The 21799-nt window shown below is 46.2% G+C and overlaps 2 pseudogenes; both read left to right on the top strand.

Annotated features, from left to right (window-relative positions):
* Positions 1–619: 619 nt before the first annotated feature.
* Positions 620–7867, top strand: LOC109749310 (disease resistance protein Pik-2-like; annotated as a pseudogene).
* A 2681-nt stretch (positions 7868–10548) lies between these two features.
* On the top strand, positions 10549–19932 carry LOC141026267 (uncharacterized; annotated as a pseudogene).
* The last annotated feature ends 1867 nt before the right edge of the window (positions 19933–21799 follow it).

The raw sequence follows: 21799 nt of genomic DNA, 5'->3' as shown, positions 1-21799 counted from the left end.
CGTCTAATGCGCAATTGACATGATATCTGATGGATGATCCCATGATTAACAAAAAGAACTTAAAGACGAGTAAAAGTTAAGAGGAAAAAATATTCACCAAAATTATTGTTAAGAGTTTTGGCTACAATTTAGACATTAATAAACCCTTTTCCATGAAACATCATTCTTTTACTAAAAATGTATGTTCAAACTGTTTATTGGGACCAAAGACACAATAAATAAACACTACTAATCCCTCGCAAAAAAAAACTAGTAATACTTAGAATAGTAATTGTCCGTCCAAAAGGGAACCTTTTTATTCATGCATATTAGCTCCAATGAATCTACCTTTAATTGATCCAACTATTTGCTTAATCGTGTACAAAAAATATGGATGATGATGTCTAAATGATATGTATATATGGATTGGACCAAGGATATTGTAGTATGTTTAGACAGTGTATTGATGTTTAATCCAAAAATGGTTCATTTAACTTATCACATGTTGACAGCGGGCTTCCCAGTCCCAGATTATAAAGACAAGTCCAGCCCGGGTGAGAAGACCATTACCAATTTTCCAGCTGCGCTCTTCCTCCTCCAACCAACGAACAAACCAAGGTTTTCTTGAAGCTCCTCGAGGATGGAGAGCGTGGCACAGTCCATCGTCAGCAAGGTCGGGCAGGTGCTGGTGGAGGAGCTAAAGGAGATCCGTGGTGTCGGCGACAAGGTCAGGCACCTGCGGGACGAGCTGGCAACCATGAACGCCGTCCTCCGCGTCATCTCCGAAGCTGAGGAGGGCTCCGTCAACCACGTCGTACGTGAATGGAAGAAGCAGGTGCACGATCTTGTCTATGACGCCGAGGACTGCACCGACATGTACTCGCTCCGCATCATCCGCCCCATCCCACTCCTGACAGCAGATGACATAGGCGGCACGCGGCTCACCTTCTGGGCCAGATAGCTGTTTGCCCGCATCAAGCACATTGTCGGATATAGGTATGAGAGACTTGTGCTGCAGCGCACGCTCGCTGCTGATATCAACGCCCTCCTTGCCCGTACCACCATCGTCAGCGAACGTCGCGCTCGCTACAGCATCGACCAGGTGGCGCTACCAAGATCTGCCGAAGACCCTATATCGGCGGTCCGTTTCTCCGCGTTTGCCCTCCGCTCTGCCGACCACCCTGTTGTCGGCATCACGGAACAGGTCAACTACCTGGCTGAGAAGATCAAGGCGCGCTCGGTCCATGGACGTCTGGAGGTGTTCTCCATTGTGGGGTTTGGAGGGCTAGGGAAGACAACCCTGGCCATGGAGTTGTGCCGGCACCTGGATGCAGACTTCTCCCGTCAGGCACGGATATCCGTGTCACGAGCATTCCATGCCCAGAAGGACATGAAGGAATTGCTGGTACGACTGCTAAAGCAGATCCTCAAGAAGAAACCATTTGATGAGCAAATCCACCGAATGGATGTGGAAGAGCTGTCCAGACAGATCAAGGAGCTCCTCGAGCACACGAGGTATAGACTATCGTCCCCCAAAATTTTTTGATCTCTGCTCAACATCATTTTTTATAAATATAATACAAGCACAATCAAAATTAAATCTTATGTCGACATCATCTTTATAAATATTGCAAACTCTTGGATCACCTTCTCAAGTACTCTCTTTGTCCCATAATATGAGAGCGTTTTTAACAAAAATACAAAGGTGAACATGGGTGCGCACCCATGTGAATAGTAAATTCATAAAAAATACTGGAAAAATAAAAAAAAATCTGAAATATCGCGGTATGAATCTTAGTCGACCATTCTACTCATCGTGTGAAGTTTCATGATGTATTAACACCCATGGTATTCTTAGTGAAGAAAATACAAATGCGATCATACTATTCATTAAACAGTGTTTTTTAATATAGCTTCGATTTTGTCATTTTTGCCCAGAATACCACGGATGTGATTTCTTCGTGAAACTTCATATGTGAGTATACCGGTTGACTATGTATATTTAAAAAATAAATTCATATTTTTTTGATTTTTCTACCTTTCTTTGAATTTACTATTCATAAAGGGTGCGCGCGCATCCATGTTCACCAAATCCGCGTCCCGTTTTTAACACTATTATGGGACAGAGAAGAGTAGTACGTAATTCTACTAGTCTTGAGGACATGCGCATGCGGCCTAGCAGCTTTTCTGAAATGCAAGCACTAAAAAGTATTCCAGTTTTTAGTAAATTTGCTACTAGTGATAAACTGGGATAGTGTGCAGTGCAGAATTAAGATTTTCTATTTTCTGGTGCAGTGCATTATCTTTCAATTTCTTGTTGCAAAATTGTGTAATAAATATCAGTACGCAATGCATTAAATATCTTTCTATATTCATTTTTATTTTTGAGGTGGGGGGGGGGGGGGGGGTGGGGGGAATCATTTCATTTCATTCAATCAACAGCGGGAGTACAATCATTTGAAGCAACAATGCTAATCTCCTGGGGGGAGTTTGCTAAGCAACAAGCCATACACTGTTGACCACGACCCATCGCTGCCATAGCATGCACAGCCTATTTTTGTGATTTATATTGATATTTCTTGCAACATCTCAGAGACGGCCTCCACCTGAAACATATTCCTTGATCTTCTTTTGAACCTGATTCAAGGAGCTTCATGACCTTTGCACAGTCTGTCTCCATATGGATTGGTAGGGGAGTCCAGTGCAATGCTAACTTCAGGACTCACACGCCGATAGCTCCCCCTCCGGTGCACCCGGGCAGTTCGGGAGTCATGTGCATGCCGCGTAGATAACTGCACCCATGTGATCACGTAGGATCATACCGGCACCGGTCGTTCCATATCTTTTTTGTATCTGTATGTTGCTCACTTCATACATTTCTTATTGCACAAGTTTGGATAGAAATCACCAAAAAGGAGGACATTATTGCAAGAAATGGACAAAAAAAAAATTAGATTGCAGAGAAATCAAAATCCATTTTTCTGGGAAAAGGAACTGATAAACTCCTTAATTTTTGTAAATGTTGTTGGTATTTCTAGTTGAGCAACAATTTGCAATGCCATTTTTGCACATAGACAAATTTTCTAACTCCAAGCGTGTACATGGCCAATTAAACCAAGTATTTTATTGCAAAGTAGAAAAAGGGTCAAATGTGAAGCACATTAGTGCTGGTTTGATTTTGAGCCGGCACTAATGTGTCCATTAGTGCCGGTTCCAACGGCTAGGCGGGAGGAGCTCTTTAGTACCGGTTCGTGGCGAACCTTTAGCACCGGTTCGTGCCACGAACCGGTACTAATGAGGTTGTGGCCCCACGAGCACCTTTAGTACCGGTTCGTGGCATGAACCGGTACTAGAGTTTCTTACTAAGCTGTTTTTAGTCCCACCTCGCGAAGAGAGAGGCACTAGGAGCGGTTTATAAGCCCTGAGTGCAGAGACGATAAAGAAGAGGCGCAGTGCTCACCTTCACGTTGCTTAGCTTCAAGCCTTGAGGCTGCAGTGCAGTCTACACTATTCCGAAAGGCTTGAAGCTAATTAACGAGCATTGCGCCTTTTTTTTAATTTTTAATAACTTATTACAACTCCGGACTTCTTGTGTTACGGCAAAAACTGGATGCACTTCGTGTATAAACTGGACAATACGGCAAAAACTGGATGCACTTCGTGTACAAACTGGTCAATCTCTTTCGAAGTATCAGGGCCGGTTTCGGACGAAAACTCATCTGTTACACCGGCACTTCATTTTTTTAAACTTATTACAACTCCAGATTTTTTTTGTGTTCAGTACGTACCATTCAAAGCGACGTCATCAATTTTCAACACGTTCTGACATCATTTGCTATTTTTCAGTCATTTACCGATTTGTTTTCAGAGCTAAATGACCGTGAAATTGAAAATCGCTACAAAATGAACTCTGAAAATGTTGAAACTTGGCATGGTATCATCATTTCACCCGCATAGCATGTGCAAATGAGTAGAGAGGGTTACGGCAAAAACTGGACGCACTTCGTGTACAAACTGGACAATCTCTTTCGAAGTATCAGGGCTTCGGACGAGAACTCATCTGTTACGCCGGCACTTCATGTTTTTTAAACTTAATTGAACTTCAGACTATTTTTGCGTTCAGTATGCAGCATTCAAAGCGACGTCATCAATTTCCAACACGTTCTGACATCATTTGCTGTTTTTCAGTCATTTACCGATTCGTTTAGAGAGCTAAATGACCGTGAAATTGAAAATAACTACAAAATGAACTCTGAAAATGTTGGAACTTGGCATGGTATCATCATTTCACCCGCATAGCATGTGCAAAAGAGTAGAGAGGGTCACGGCGAAAACTGGACGCACTTCGTGTACAAATTGGACAATCTCTTTCGGAGTATCAGGGTTTCGGACGAGAACTCATCTGTTACACGGACACTTCAATGTTTTTTAAACTTATTTGAACTCCAGCATATTTTTGTGTTCAGTATGCATCATAATAAAACAGAAAATAAATAAAACAGAAAAGACAAAAACTATATAAAAATAGTTGACAACAAATTTCTATTGACAGCTTATTTCCATTCAAGCAAACATGTCCAACGCTTGGTAGACAGGACCTACTACAGTCCCGGAGCTGAACTAAACTGCGAGAAGATAAGTCATTATGTTTCATGGCTTGAGGATCTTCATACTGTCAAGACAAATTTTCTTCCTGCACTTAGAAATGTTAGTACTCAAAACGTGCGACCAATAGTGATCGTATTGAACTACGGTCACATCTATTTACGAAAGATGGTAAGATTTTTACTATTTGTCCTCAGTGCATCTTTTGCATACATTATCTTTTTGCTAAACTTTCATTGCTAAGTATATTAATTACTATATGATGTTCTTTAACAGGGACTCCCGATGACAGTTGTGCCTCGAGACTAAAGGTCACATGTCAATGGTTAGCTTACGGCCAAGATATCCTACATTGCCCATGAGTGCATTCAGGATTTCTAATAGCGATGAATGCTTAATAGTGAAAGATTGGAGCAAAATTGTTAATGATCCCAGAGAAGTACTAGGGGGCACCAATGAGAAGCGCAGCCCACGATTAGGAGACAGGTTCATCTGCATGCTCCAGTATGATGAATCAGGAGAGCTATACATGTTCTATGCTATTTACCTGAGAGAGAGCAGCAGGAGTGATTTAGCTAGTTCATGCTCTTAGTACTTTTGTCCTTTCATGTCCGTGTTCTTCGTCCTGAACTTAATCTCAACGGGTGATTTGCTTTTGTGGTGTTATGAACGCTTATAATATGATGACCATGTTGAACTCGATGATATCTTTGCTTCTGGTACAAGTGAATATTTTTTTCTTTAAGCTAGTGTTGGTGCTGATTAGATAGCGGTAATGACTATGATGGTTAAACAGTGGTAATGACGACTATGATGATTTTTAGCTAGCTAATTTACTGTTGTTGATGATATGATGCAAGAGTTTTTATATTAATATGATGATGATGATGATGATGATGAGTTATTATATCATTTATAAAAGAAACCGCAGATTAGTTTCAGCTGGATGGATCCTAGCTAAGTGATCAAGTATATGCCATATCCATATTATACTTGATCACTTAATTATAGGTGATCAAGTATAATATGGATATGGCATATACTTGATCACTTAGCTCGGATCCACATGCATCCAGTCGAAACTAATCTGCGGTACTTTCACCTAATGATTTAACAACTAAAATAATCACTAAATTAAATTGAAAACACAAAATTAAAGGAAAAATAAAAAATAATACCAAAACACCCCCAAACATTTAGTACCGGTTGGTGTTACCAACCGATACTAATGTCCTGCACGCACCTGGGCCTGGCTCGTGCCACGTGGTGGCACTTTAGCACCGGTTCGTGATGAACCGGTACTAAAGGGGGGGGGGGACCTTTAGTCCCCACTCTTTAGTGCCGGTTGTGGAACCGGCACTAAAGACCCTTACGAACCGGCGCTAAAGCCCGATTCTGCACTAGTGTTGTGATCGATGATGTATGGACTGTATCAGCTTGGGGAGCCATCTGCAAGAGATTGCCGGAAAATAATTGCAGTAGCAGAATCATTTTGACAACCCGGACACGGGCGCTGACCGAGGCAGCGAGTGTCAACTTTGTCCATCATAGAAACTGTTCATGAAGAGAGTATTTGGCTCCATGGATGCATGCCCTGATGGATTGGAATCAGTCATGCACGAGGTTTTGAATAAATGTGGTGGGTTGCCGCTGGTCATCATTAGCATCGCCGGCCTTCTGTCTAGCTATGTGTCGGCCGAAGCCAAAGAGATGTGGGAAGTAGTTTCCAGATCAATTGGTTCTCAGATGGAGAGATATCCTACCATGAAGGAGACGAGGCAGATGATTACACTCTGTTATGACCACCTACCACGTCAGCTCAAGGCTTGCATGATACTATATCTAAGCATTTTCCCGGAGGATTATGTGACTGCCAAGGATAGGCTGCTATACAGATGGATTGCTGAAGGTTTAGTCCCTGAGATCTTAGGGTTGACCATGTTGGAGATTGCAGAAGCATACTTGGATGAGTTGATAAGGAGGAACATGATTCAACTAGAGAAGTTTGTACGTATTGATGGCCCTTATTGTAGAGAAGTTGAGGTGGAGGGGTGTCGGGTGTCGGGTGCATGACATCATCCTTGAGGTCTTGGTGTCCAAATCCAAGGAGTCTAACTTTGTTAGCTTGGTGGGAAGACAATGCAGAGGAATGCCACATGGACATGATAGGGTCCGCCACCTATCCTTACATGGATATGACCATGACGAGCAGCATCATGGGGTGTCTGGCATTGGCACGATGAAGGTACGGTATATCCGATCACTGACCACATTTATGCACTATAGCCTCAGCCCTAGCAAACTGTTGGATCGTATAGCCGAGTTCAAATTGCTGAGGGTACTTGACCTTGAGGATTGCAAGGCCCTACAAGACAAGCACATGAGAGATGTATGCGGATTGTATCTTCTAAGGTTTTTGAGCTTGAGGGGTACAAACGTCTCAAAGATACCTCGGAAAGTTGGCAATCTAGAGCACTTGGAGATTCTTGATATAAAAAACACAGGTATCGGGATGCTCCTACCCCAAACTGTGACAGAACTTAGCAAGCTAGAGCGCCTAAGGTCCAATGGGTGGCTTCTTCCAGAGGGGTTGTGGAAGATGAATGCACTGCGCGAGATGGAAAATGGAGTTCTGAAAGGCGGCGATATTAGGGTTGCCAAGGAGATCGGTGAACTTCCACATTTGGTGGCACTAAGTATCAGAATTGAGAGCCAGCACGAGCATGCGGAGTATTTGTGTGTGCTTGCCTCCTCCCTGAGCAAGACAGACGCTCTCCAGTCACTCTATCTGGACCCGTCACTCCTCCAATGCCTTAGTTTGAATGGCAAGATTAGCCAATTGCCAAACTGGATTTCATCACTCACACACCTCAGAAAGTTTCAAATGGGTTGGACAAGACTTGCTGGCGACCAGTTATTTGATGACTTATGTAGATTGCCCAACCTGCAGAGCGTCCAATTGACGGAAAATTTCTACCAAGACCCAGAATTGGTTGCACGTATCTCACACAACTTCCCGGTGCTGAGGATCCTAGAGTTGTCATCAACTCCCACCTTGACAAAGCTCACATTCGAGGAAGGATCAATGGGAAAGCTCGAGACACTTGTTTTGGGATTTGACAACGAGGAGATGAGCATTGTTGGCATCCAGAACTTGAAGAGCCTTAAACAAGTCAAGATCCGTGGCAAGAAAGGCAACTTGGCAATGGAATGTGCAGTGGAGCAGCTCAGGACTGGCTCCACTGAGTCCAATCCGATCAAAGTGATAGTGGACTTCAGCTGAGGTGTGCATCTTAGGAGTTGTTCGGGAATCCACCAGCTCCCTGGAATATAAGAATTTGTGGAGTACCTGTTCGCTCACTCCGTAGTTTTTAACTAGAACTTCACCTGCTCCGGGAGCGGCGGCATGGAGCGGAGGGACTCCAAACATGCCCTTAACTAGGAACTGCTTCTCCTCCTGTATGTTTTCTAGGGCCTTAATTGGTGTTTGCTTTTCCTTTCAACTGCATCTATGTGTCTTTTCTAGCTAAATTTCTGTCCACACTTGAGGCTCGATCGAGCATCTATTTGTACTATCGTTCTTCATGTTAGTGAAGTGTGCTACCAAATAAAACAGGTTGTATGTATGTTGTAACGTGGGTGCAAGTATGTCGCAAAATTCATTGCTATTTTTCCAATTTTGCTGTTACTTGTGATGATGGGCTCCTGTGCGAGCATCTCCTTTATTACTTCTTTTTGCTAGGAGTCTGTTGTTTTTGGCTGTCCGCAATATCATCAGTGAGGTGAATGACGGAGGCGAACGGGGCGGAAACGCCGTCACCTGAGGCGGCAGACACGTTCCCGTCGCTGGCGGCCGGCCCTCCGCCGCCGCTGGTAGCCGGACTTTCGCCACCGCCGTCACATGCCTCGAAGGGGGAGCCGATGGGTGGATCGCTCAGATCGCACGACCCAAGAGCCTCTTTGGCAGGGGTGTCGGGCAGAAGGGCGACAGAGGCGGGATCGCGCGATGACCACGGCTCCCCGGCGCTGCTTGAGATCGGGCGGGGCCAGGAGAAATTCACGCAATGGCGTGTTCACTTCTGCGCCGAGACGGATCCTGGGAATTGGATTGAAGGCCGCGTCCGTTTTACTCCTCATTCGCGTTGGCTGGCTCTCTTCGATTTGGAGAATGATGTCGTTGCCGGCGACTACTTGCAGGACGGCGACTCGATCAAGGTAGGGCGTCGTTTCAAGATTGATGGATTTGACGTGCTGGTTGATGAATGTGTGCAGGTGGATCTTCGTCCGAAGAGACCAGAGCTGATTGATCTGACGGAAACGATGCTTCAAGGAAAACCGGGAGGGCGATTTTGGGCTCTTATTGACAGCGACGATGAAGATCAAGGGGAAGATCACAGCTTCTCACGTACTGAGGTGTGTCCACAGGGTACGGAACCGACGGAGACGCCGGCGCTCTTAGGGGCACCAGATCATCGTCATTCGAATCAAAATGTCAAGCCGAAAATGAAGCCTTGGATCGGTCCAATTCCTAAGGTATTACGCGAACCCGTCACTTTGTCAGACTTTTTGCCAGATTCTTGGACTCTTGTTACTCGAAAGAAGAAGAAAGGAAAGAAGAGTCGATCGTCACCGCCGCATAGGTCGCCGGTGGCGAGGTCGATGAGCGAGATTCGAACTGCCAGACGGGCCCGTTTGAATTCGCTATTGGGTCCTGAGACTATGTTGGATGCGGAAACGGTCGTGGGCTCCCTAGCCTCGGGCGAGGCCCAGCTAGGAGTCCAAGCCTTGCCCGATCCAGCACGTACATACGTGCATGTATGGTCACCGCCGCCTATCGTTGCTGCGTCTAGGGTTATCGATTCAGGATTCCCTACGCTGGGCGAGGGTCGCGCGCGGAGGATCTCTTGCACCGGCCGCATGGTTGGACGCGGGCCGCCGCCCAGCAAGCGAGGGCCGCCACCCGTCGTTGGTGCCACTGCTGCCGCTGGTGCTGGGCGTGGCACTCCGCCCGTCGCTGCTGCGGGAGTTGCCAGGGGCGGCCGTGCCGTTCCCATCGCCAATAATGGTGGTGCTGCTGGACGTGGGGGGCTCATCCCGCAGGCGCAGCACACCGGAGCAGCTGCCGGCCGTGGTGCTCAACCACCCGCGCGAGGATCTCTGACGCATCCCCGGGCTATCGCAAGTCAGACTGATGAAACGGTACAGCAGCCAGTAGCAAAGGTGCCGGCCCTTGGCAGGGGTCGCGGTGCTAACAATGGATGGGACGGTCAAGGGCGGGGTGGATACAATAGAGACGGTCCGAGGTACAACCCTTATGGACAGTGGGGAGACGACGGATATGAAGCATATGGTCCGGGGCTGCACCGTGGATCATCATCCGGTGGCGGCCGCGGTTCCAACTGGCACAATGGGGACGGTCCGGGACATTTTCAAGGTCCACCCGGTGACTTTGTTGAGAGCGTATCCGGTCCCAATGACCGTTACCGGGGAGGCTATCGGCGGGGCGGGAGGGGCAGGCGTCCACCTCCACCACGACAGCCTCCACCTCCACCACACGTTGCAGACTCATCTACGGGAGCGGAGCTCGACCACACAGCTGATACGGCAGCCGCTTCATCCTCGTTGCCCACGGCTGCGGTGGATGCAGTCAAGGCGTTGGCAGCGGTCACCGTTCCGGTAGCATCCGGTGCCGGTAAGATTGACAAAGGGACGGACAAATATGAGGGAGAGAAACTTACAAAGTGGGCAATTAAGAAGAAAAAGCTGCCTTGCTATAGATGTGGTGAACCGGGTCATTTCGTGGCAGAGTGTACGAATGAGCTTTGTGATTATTGCCTCCGCTCCCAGCATGTGACCGGGGAATGCCCTCTCCTTTCCGGTCCTAAGCCTGGCATTAACATTTTTGGGGTCTGCTGTAAGGAGCTGATGTTTTTTGAGACACCGGAGGTGGATCCTCTACCATAGATGGTTGAGAGTTCCTTCCCGGTAGTTATCAGAGTCACTAATGGACAGTTGACCGAGGCTCAGATTGTCAGACAGTTACGTGAGTTAGTGCCGGGTAATTATCAGTGGCATCTGGAGCAGTTAGAAGGTCAGTCTTATAAGGTTGACTTTCCCACTAAAGAGGATCAGATGCATTTTCTTAAGTGGGGTTTATGCAGAGTTACAAGCACAAACATTGTTATCGCTTTCGACGAGTGGAAGCAGGAGGAACCTGAGGGTACACCTTTGGAGAAGGTGTGGGTTCATTTTTATGGCGTGCCACCTAAATATGTAAAACATTTTCTGATTGCTTGGAGTTTGGGTGGTCTGATTGGTGAGACAGAAAAGGTTGACATGCCATTCACTCGCGCACAAAATGCTGTGAGGCTGTTGGTCAGTGCTGTGAGTGTTGAGCATATACTAGACGTGGTCAGATGGACACATGCTAGAGTCACTTATGTCTTAGAGCTTGAGATCGAGGATACTGCAGTTTCCGAGGATGGGGATGGGACACAAGACATGGATACGACTGAGGGTGGCGGCGCACCCGGGAACCAGGAGAAGGGGGCCGATGATACACTGCCGGAGGCGGATAAGGGGCCTGATACACAGCCAGATAAGGTAGCCAGCTCTACCAAAGAGGCGCCCCCGTCCACTACTCCGATGAACACGCTTCGCTTTGGTTCATTTTCACCGGGGTCGGCTCCTAGCCGGTTATGGAGCACCAGGGTCGAGGCAGACGACCCGACAGAGCTTGAGCTGCCACCAGTGCCGAGTCTAGTCGGCGATGTGACGACTGCGGAGTCTACACCCGGGGCGCGGGTCGCCCCTGATGGGTTGGCCGCGGGAGGGGCGCCTGGACATGAGGTCTATAGCGTTCTTCCCACTTCGTCGTCTTCGGTCGAGTGGGGGGTGAGGTGCGGGAAGGAGCCCCGTGCTATAACCCCTCCACAGGACCGCACCATCCACAGTGGCGAGCCGGGGATGAGATGCGGGAAGGAGTCCCGTGTCGTAACCCCTCCGCAGTATTGCACCGAGCAGGGTGGCCGAGGGACGACGGTTTCCGTGGGTGATAAGGGGGACGGGATCAGTGAGCAGGCGGCTCCACGATCCTCCTCCCCCTTGCCACTTGCAGCGGAGGTTCACTCCACCACGCCCTACCCTCCTTCACCGATGATAAGGGAGGGGCATGGGAGTCCTGACCGCACCCCTCGCGACAGGACCACGGAGGAGCTCATCGCTTTTGGTGGGATTGCGGATCCGGTGACGGCTGGCAGGCGTGTCAGCAACCGGATCCAGGGACAGCCGGGTGCGGACGACCTGCAGCTAGCGCGTGCCAAGAGGGCCGCCATGCTTCGTCATGCCGAGACTACTGCAGGTACGTCCTTTGATAAAAGTTGTTCCATTTTACACTTCTCTGAGAATGAAATAGTTGATAAGGCAAACGACTTAGGCATTTCTTTGGGATCAAATGAAACCGAGGTCGTCACATCCGTTAATGATCTTTTAGACTTGGAAGCGGAGAGGGCTTCTGAGATCATTCGTAATCTTGCCTCTATCCAACCTATGAATGACAATGACATGAATAATTTAGGAATTAATGATCTTGCAAATATATGTAATAATCTGTTGCCTAGTGTCGAGGCTGAGGATGAGGAGGATGTTGAGAACACAGATACGGTAGAGCCTCTCTTGATAGATGAGGCAGTGTCTGTCATAGATAATATTATCGTCCCGCAGGGTGTTGAGGAGAAGCCCAAACGACCCTGGAAGAGGAAAATCTATCCTGCTTCGGCAGTACGTAGAAGTGCTAGAGTTAAACTTAAGAAAAAATTTCATGATGACTTATGAAAGGACTCTTTTGGAATAGCAGAGGTCTAGCAGACTTGGCTAAACAACGGTTCTTAGCAGAGACAACGTTAGAGCATCACTTAGATTTCGTTGCACTTTTGGAAACTGGAAGAGATAATTTCACATCCCAATTCCTTCAAACCCTCTTCAGTGGTATCGATTTTGACTGGCACATTCTACCTCCTAGAGGAAGATCCGGCGGGATTTTACTAGGAGTACGATGTGAGACGTTAGAGGTGCTTAATGTAGTGCAGGGAGACTTTTCGGTTAAATTCAGGGTGAGATCAAAATTGGATGGGTTCCGATGGTCGCTAGTTGCGGTATATGGGGCAGCGCAACCTGAATTTAAACCTGATTTTCTTGCCGATTTAGTGCGGATTTGTGGAGATGAAAATCTGCCACTACTAGTCGGGGGGGGGGGATTTTAATATCATTCGGAGACGAGAAGAAAAGAATAATGACAAATTCGATGGACGTTGGTCTATGATGTTTAACATGATTATCGAGAGCCTCAATTTGAGAGAAATTGAGCTCACCGGTAGACAGTTTACATGGGCCAGTTCGTTACCTGTTCCGACTTATGAAAAGTTGGATAGGGTACTTGCTAGTGTGGAGTGGGAACAAAAATATCCGTTGGTGTCGGTTCATGCGATGCAGAGAGCGATCTCGGATCATACACCACTCTTTTTAGATTCGGGAGAGGCTACCCATGTTGCAAACAAAAATACCTTCTCCTTCGAGCAAAGCTGGTTTGAGCGAGAAGGATTTATGGAGATGATTGCACGCGAATGGGTTAAGCCGGTTACGGGAAGGACACATGTCGACAGATTGCAGAATAAGATTAGACACCTCCGACAATTTCTGAGAGGATGGGCCAGGAATGAGAGTGGGGATCTATAAGCAGAAAAAAGAACGCCTAACTCAACTCATTGAGGCACTAGATGTAAAGGCTGAAACCACTCTTCTTCTGTTAATGAGCATCGAACTAAGTCCGAGGCGGAGCAAGGCCTACGTGCTCTCCTGAGAGAGGAGGAACTCAAGTGGGCGTTGCGTGCGAAAACGCTTAAGGTTGTCCAAGGGGACGACAACACACAGTTCTTCCATATGGTTGCAAATGGTAAACATAGGAAGAAGAAGATCATTCAGCTTGAATAGGACGAGGGGACAATAGTGGGGCATGAAAATCTGAAAGCGTATATTTCCAACTATTATAAAAGCCTTTTTGGACCTCCGAATACTTCCACGGTGGCTCTTGATGAGTCTGTGATTGATGATATACCTTAGTTACAGGTAGCGGAGAACGATGTTCTCTCTGCACCGTTTACTGAAAAAGAAGTTCACCTGGCCATAACTCAAATGAAGCCGAATAAAGCACCGGGACCAGATGGGTTTCCAGCTGAATTCTATAAGAAATGCTGGCATATCATTAAAGATGATCTTATGCCTATGTTTCACGATTTTTTTGATGGCCATTTGGAGTTGTTTCATCTCAACTTTGGTACGATAACGTTATTACCCAAGAAGAATGAGGCGGTCCGGATAGAACAATTCAGACCCATTTGCCTGCTGATTGTGAGTTTTAAAATTTTCACAAAGGTAGGAACCAATAGATTGACACAAATTGCTCACTCAGTGGTTCAACCTAGTCAGACAGCTTTCATGCCTGGACGACACATACTCGAAGGAGTGGTTGTCTTACATGAAACACTTCATGAGATTCACTCGAAGAAACTAGATGGGGTTATCTTAAAAGTGGATTTCGAGAAGGCTTATGATAAAGTAAATTGGCCTTTTCTTCAGCAGGCAATGCGCATGAAGGGTTTTAGTGAAACCTGGAGGCACCAGGTGGATACTCAAGTCCAGAAAGGTAGTGTCGGAATTAAGGTGAACGATGACATCGGTCACTACTTCCAGACGCATAAGGGGTTGAGACAAGGGGATTCCATGTCACCTCTTCTGTTCAATATTGTGGCAGATATGTTGGCCGTCATTATTGGCAGGGCCAAGCAACATGGCCATGTAGAGGGCCTAGTTCCTCATCTGGTTGATGGAGGGGTGTCCATTCTACAATATGTTGATGACACTATTCTTTTCATGGAACATGACATGGCTAAGGCACGTAACATGAAACTTATCTTATGTCTCTTCGAACAATTGTCTGGCTTAAAAATCAATTTTCATAAGAGCGAGGTGTTCTGTTTTGGGAAGGCCAAAGACGAGGAACATACTTATAGACAATTGTTTGGATGTGAACTAGGTGCTTTACCATTCAGTTACTTGGGTATTCCGATTCATCACCGTAAACTATCCAATAAAGAATGGAAATGTATCGAAGAACGGATTGAAAAAAAACTCAGCTGCTGGAAGGGCAAGCTGATGTCATATGGAGGTCGACTAGTTTTGATTAACTCAGTACTGACCAGCATGCCAATGTTTTTACTTTCGTTCTTCGAAATTCCGAAAGGGGTCCGAAGCGACTTGATTTCTTTAGATCTCGTTTCTTTTGGCAGTCTGATGAGGCCAAGAGGAAATACCGTCTCGCGCGATGGGATATCCTTTGTCGACCTAAAGACCAAGGAGGTCTCGGTATTGAGAACTTGGAGATTAAGAATAAATGCCTTATGAGCAAATGGTTGTACAGGTTAGAGACAGAGCCGGAGGGCATGTGGTCTCAAATACTGCGCAATAAGTATTTGCACTCGAAAACGCTAGCCCAGGCTACCATCAGACCGACTGATTCACCGTTCTGGAAGGGACTTATGAGAACGAAGGATATGTTCTTTCGTAGGGTCAAATTCTTGGTTGGCAACGGGATGTCAACAAGATTTTAGGAGGATACGTGGTTAGGAGAGACACCTCTGGCCTTACAATATCCTACCCTTTACAATATTGTGCAACGTAAGGAAGAATACGTAGGTATCGTCCTTCAAACTATTCCCTTGAACATCCAGTTCAGACGTACGTTAGTAGGCGAGAGATGGACAGCCTGGATGCACTTGGTTCGGAGATTGATTGAAGTTCGACTCTCCGACATGCCGGACTCAACACAATGGAAGTTAACTAAAAATGGCATATTTACGGTGAAATCCTTTTATACGGATCTGATTAATTCTGGCCCCATCTCACGGTCACTTCATATATGGAAGGTTAAAGTTCCTTTGCGGATTAAAATTTTTATGTGGTTTGTCCACAAGCAAGTCATACTCACAAAGGACAACTTACTTAAGAGGCGATGGGTAGGTAACTCGCGGTGTTGTTTTTGTGCCCAGGATGAGACAATACAACATTTATTCATTGAATGCCCACTTGCCAATTTACTTTGGAGAACGATTCATATAGCTTTTAATATTAACCCTCCAGTAGATATTGCGTCTTTGTTTGGGCGTGGTTAGCTGGGGTTGAACAGATCACGGCAGCTCGTATTCGAATTGGAATATGTGCGTTACTATGGGCTATATGGAACTGCAGAAACGATATGATTTTTAACAGACAACACAACTTAACTTTTTTGCAGGTTATCTTCAGAGCTACAGCTTGGATCCGTACGTGGTCCTTACTCACTCCTATGGACTCCAGGGAGCCTTTGGTTACTGGGTGCAACCAATGGGAGATGGTGGCTCGGGTTATATTCAACCGGTTCGGATGGCGTTCGCATAACATGATAGGAGTCTAGGGAGCTTGTCCTTATTATCACCGTATCGGTTGTCTTTGTCCACTTGTTTTTTTTCAGTTTTTGTGCTCTGTTTTGTTCCGTTTGCGAGCTGTAAGACATTTATGATGATACTTTCTGGACTTTTAATAAAAGGGCCGCATGCATCATCATGATGCAGAGGCCGGGGGTATACCTCCATTTCAAAAAAAAAAGTATATGCAGTTCTTGGATGAAATGTTGTAGCTGGTAACCCCAGCCCCCAGGGGCCTTAAGGCTTTTCTGACAAACCCAGGACAAGGGTGATATAGAAACGATGATGTCATGATAAGTTGGGTGCTAACGTTCTTTCAGGATCTCACCTAGAGACTTTCACAACCCTTCAACTGAAGGGAATATTAATGTTTAATTTAGAGACAGAAAAGCTGCGAAAAAAATACCTACTAAAGCTCTTTCCTACTTGAAGTCATCAACATTCCATCTGTTTACAATGTGTGTGGCTAGACGGTGCTGTTGCTATCCAACTATCCAAGATACACAAGACAATATGTCATATGAACTAATGGCTAGAAACTGAAACCGATTTCAACAAGCATTAGGAAATGTGGAGGTGAAAGCTAGTCATTTTCAGAAATATATACCTCTTTGAGGTCACAGAACCCAGGTGAACGCAAGCAAAGCAAGCACTTCAGAATTCGGATGATGGCCATTGAAATGGTCATCGTTATTTATATGTACTTGCACTGACATATATTGGTCAATCTTCTTACTCGGACCACAAACCAAGTTGAGTTTTTTATTCAGGTTCTAATTCTTCAAGTGATGAACTCAGACTGGCATCGGAACATTGTCAGCTGCTGCGTCTACACCAGTTCGACTGGCTGATTTAGAGACTCTCACATCTAAGCCCCAACGGAAACAAACAAGAGTCCCGCTTCAATACAACCACCCTTATTAAACGTATAAATGGTAATATGGACATTTGACCTATTGTACCCACTTTCGTAGGTACGATCGGTCGTTGGACCAACCAACAGGTATAGCTAACTAGCTATACCACTCTCTTTCTTTTTTGCTTCTTATTATTATGTCGTAAATCTCTAACTAATTATATATATGTGTACTTAAAAAATACATAATTAAGGTCCCCACCTGGTTTCTCAGGCGCCTGTTTGATAGGTGCCGATTCAATCATGTAAACAAATTGCTATATTCACGTGATCTCGAGTAGCAATATTTGTTATTTCTTGATATAACTGAACATAATAAAATACATGTTTGAGTATTTTTAGACAATAAAATACATGTTTGTTACGGTTTTATGAAAGGACATCGCTGCAAATACTTGTGCGTGTTGACATGCCACTGCTGGTGTGTGCGTGAAGAGAAAAGGAAGCCCAGATCTCAAAAAAAAAGGAAGCCCAGAATGAAGCAATACTTTTATGCATGTGTGCAACGGCAGGAGAATTTGGACTTTGCACTCATACATCTAGGACGTACTGCATCTGTCTCATAAGAGTAAAATGCACCGGTCGTCATTGAACTTGTCATGTACACTCACTTTGATCATTGTACTTAAGAATACAGTCAATATGGTTACTATATACGCGTTACGGTAATTATATGGTCACCGTCAGATCGTATGGCTTCGTGAATAGATAGAAGATCGTTTTTCCTCTCGCGTCCAGGCAGCTGGAACCCTAGCCGCCGCCAGGAGGCCAATCTTCTAGCGCCGTTCTCCGGTGGCTCCCCTCCGCCGGCGACCTCGGTCGTCGGTGGTGAGGGGGGTCGCCGGATCCGCAAGCGTGGATCTTTTTACTCTCTCGTAGTTTAGGTTTTTAGATTGTTCATCGTTTTGGCTTTGGCGACGACGATGACGGCGCTGAATAAAGATTCTTCGGATCCATCCCTGACGAGGTCATCGGTCCTATGGTTGGGGATGAATTTGGAAACCGGTCTATTCAAGCAAGGATGGCGTGGCGGCAACGGCATCCTCGCGGTGGACCTGTGTCCTCGGGCTCCGCCGTTGCGACGGCGTTTGCTCCAGCGTCGGCGCGGAGCTTGGGAGGTAGTCCAGGAGCGGATGCAGATTGTGGTCTGCATCGACGACATCTGGAAGACGGAACGTGTGCTGGGTTTGTGGTTCGTGGATGGCGGGTATGGTTTTCTCCTTTGACGTCTTAGTCGTGGTGGGGTGCCAGATCTGGAGTTTGATGGCGTGTCCGGAGTGTTGCCCCGGTCTGGTTCGTTCAATGGCAAGGGCTTCACTTTTGGTGAGCCACCTTGAAGATCCGCAAAGCTGTAGATCAGCGATGGAGCCGTGTCGAGCTCGGGTGAGGAGGTGATCCGTCATTCTTTTTTTTCGGTGGCTGCTATGGTGTTGCCGAAGACAGGTGACGGGCGTTGTAGTCAAGCTCGGAGATGTTCTACTATCTTTTCAGTTTTGTCCCGTCGGTCTTTACGTGACTTGTATTTTGATCTTTATAATATGAACAAGACACGTACTACCATGCAATTCGTATTCCATCTAGTTGACTGGTCAAACAGCCCAGCTAACCTTTTCTATGCCTATGGGGGTGAAAGAAAAATGTAGAGGGAAAATCAATTATGTGCCGGTGGGATTCGAACTGTGAACTTCGGGCTAATAGGCCAGCGGGCTAACCAGTTATGCTTCTCTGAAGTTATGGAAGTATAGAAGACAACCTTTTTAATTACCTTTGTTTCCATTCACGTGACAGTGATTGAGATTTAAATCTTAATCGTTTCATGTGGCAGTACTCTGTGCTCGTACATATGATAAGAAAGACGACACTACTAGCAGTTTTATTCAAAGAGAAATATGGAAGAGAAGACGGTGCTATTGGCAGTACAAGACTAGTTGGTGATATCTTACAGTGGCCGTATAATCACCGCAACCAGTTATGCTTGTGTGAAGCTCGGGATTAAAAGAGCACTTTCGTTGTATTGACCGTATTCTTAATTTCAGTAACCAAAGTGAGCGTATACAATAAGTTCAATGACCACCAGTGCATTTTACTCGTCTCATAATATAAGAGCGTTTTTTACACTAGTCACTAGTGTTGTGTAAAATAAAACATTCTTATATTATGGAACGGAGGAGTAGTATTTACTTGGTTTAGTAAATTGTACGCTCGCTTCATTTTTGATCAACAATTCCTGATTACTTGCCGCTGCTGGTGTGTGCGCAAATATATTTAGCTTGTTTTGCCCCTCCCCTCCGCGTCGCTCTATCCAGGGCGACACGGGCGGCCCCAACAAACCCTAGCCGCTGGCCGATCCCTAGCCCTCCCCTGCCCTCGCCGCTGCTGGAGGAGGCCCCCAGGCGAAGCCCCAGGGGCGAACAGCAGCGGCGGGGTACCTCCTGCTCGGCTCACGGCGGTTGGCGGCGGACTCGCGTGTGCCGCAACGGCATCGTCGAGTGTGGCGGCGTGGCTGAGCGGCTTGATTTGCCGGCGTGGCGGCGCCTGGTGCTGGCCGTGGCCGCGGTGGGCGTGGATCTGGGCGGCCCTTGCTCCCAGATGTGGTTGGCGGCCTCTCACGGGATGCTCGCTTCTCCACACGATTGGCTGCGTGGGATCCCGGTCGTCTGCTGCCATAGACGCCATGACCCTCTTGCCATCTCGTTGCCCTGCTTCTGCATCGACGGTTCCCTCGGGGCTTCCCCGTGGCTGTCGTCCTTCCCGTCTCTCCCAGCAGATCCAACTTCGTCCTCGCGCCGCCTCACTCCGTCCACCGCAGGTATACTCCCTCCCACCAGAGCTGGTGTCCTAAGGTCGGTCCTCGTCTCCGACTTCCTACGTCCGTTGGTTGTTCGAATGTTGGTGTATCCGGGCTTCTCAGGTTGAGGTGGGAATCCGGGAGAAAGCTCAGCGATGGCGTCGCCTACGGGCGTCATTGACCTGCTTGCAGGCGTCGCGTTGGACCCCCCCTCTCTTGCTCGCAGTGGGCTGTCGGGGACAGATAGGGATTGAGCGAAAGCTCCGCTCTGACTTGGTCAGCGCTGGTAATGACGGCGCCTGTGGGCGTCGTGCTCTTCCTTGGAAGCATTGCCATTTTCCCCCTTCCCCTTGCAGCATTGGTTTCCTCAGTGTGGCGTGCTCGGTGAGTCTCGGACCAAGCAATTTCCTATGGTGTGCATGCTCAAGACCCCCATGGCTACCATTGTGTTGCGGCGAGCTTCGTGCTCTTGGTGTTGTCTCGGTTCATCTTTGCTTAATGATGATGCAGGGTGCCTCCCCATCTTGTTAATCGTTTCGAATACCTGCGTCGGGGCTCCCTGTCAAGGTTGGTGCTTGCTTGTGGCACTCGTTGACTATGGACGCTCCTCTGTTGCGCCGTGGGGTTTCATACGCACACCAGTGTGGTGCGTTAGGCCGATTGCGAAATCTTGGTATTGTGGTCCTTTGAGGACATCCCACATCTACTTGTGTCTTTTCGTGGTGATGGCCATTTGTCTACTATCTAGGTCGAGCTTTGTCTTAGGCATTTTTTCTCTCGTCTTCTTTTATCTTACTTGTATAGTTTTCGGCCTGGTTTTCCTCATAAACGTGGTCATCTTGTTAAGGTTTTCGATCCGGTTTTCCTTATAAACTGGATCACTCTCTTGGCATTATGGCCACTTTGAGTAATATATTGAGGTGGAAGACTCCTCCCCTCGTGATCCTAAAAAAAACATTTAGCTTATTTTAGTAACATACATGCTAAATCGTTATTCATGTATTTAAACAAATGTCATTTGACATGCACGTGGACTAAAATATGCTAAATCGTTAGAACATTCACGCCCCGTTGCAACACATGGGCAATTGAATAGTATGACGATAAAAAAGGCAGTGCATTCTCTTTTGTTTTTTTCTATTTGGCCGATTTTTCTTCATTTTTCATCTAAGATGCCATGTTAAAATTTTTGTGATTTTTTTTCCAAATTCTATTTTTTTTTCAACCCGTGAATTTTCTCAATTTTTTGAATTTATTATCCATGATTTTGTTAAAAAAATACATGCACTTTTAGCTCGAGAACTTTTTCCAAGTTCGTGTTTTCCATATTTCATGAACTTCTTTTAAAATTGCTGTATTTTTTTATTTTTTTTGAAATTTCAGTTTTCAGTAATTGTTTTTTCAAATTTTCGAACTTTTTTCAAACCAGCGAACGTTTTATGAAAATCGTGAATTTTCGTCGTGAGCTTTTTTTAAAGCCGTGATCTTTTTTTCAAACTTGTTAGTTTTCTAGCCGTGAACTTTTTTGGCATCCTTGAAATGGCCTCAAATTTTTTAGAGATTCATCGAATGGCCTCAATTTTTTTCATGGCCTTATATGATAAATTCAAGGCACCATATTAAGATGTTTTGGTTTTCAACTTTTTTTTTTTGCATTTTTGAAGTTTTCTCATTGAAAAAAGCCTGATAAATCGCCCGACATGACAGAACATGCATATGGTGGTGGAGTTCGTTCAAACCAGGCATGGGTGCCTATCTTGGGCATGCACACCTGGTGTGAAAAGTTGAGGTCATTTCACGCATGTCCAAAAATGGACCATGTTCAACGAAGAGTGTTCGGATAGGGCAGAAGTGTCCGTCTCAGAGGTCTTATTTTACATATATCAAATGGCTAGAATTTGTTCTGTGGCTTTGTATGACCAATTTATCGCATCATGCCAAGTTGTTTTGGTTTTCAACAGATTTTGCATTTTCTGCAGTTTTCTCGGTAAAAAA

This window comes from Aegilops tauschii, chromosome 6 (genome assembly GCF_002575655.3).
Source record: "Aegilops tauschii subsp. strangulata cultivar AL8/78 chromosome 6, Aet v6.0, whole genome shotgun sequence".
Taxonomy (NCBI): Eukaryota; Viridiplantae; Streptophyta; class Magnoliopsida; order Poales; family Poaceae; genus Aegilops; species Aegilops tauschii.
This window is presented reverse-complemented; position numbering and strand designations above follow the sequence as displayed.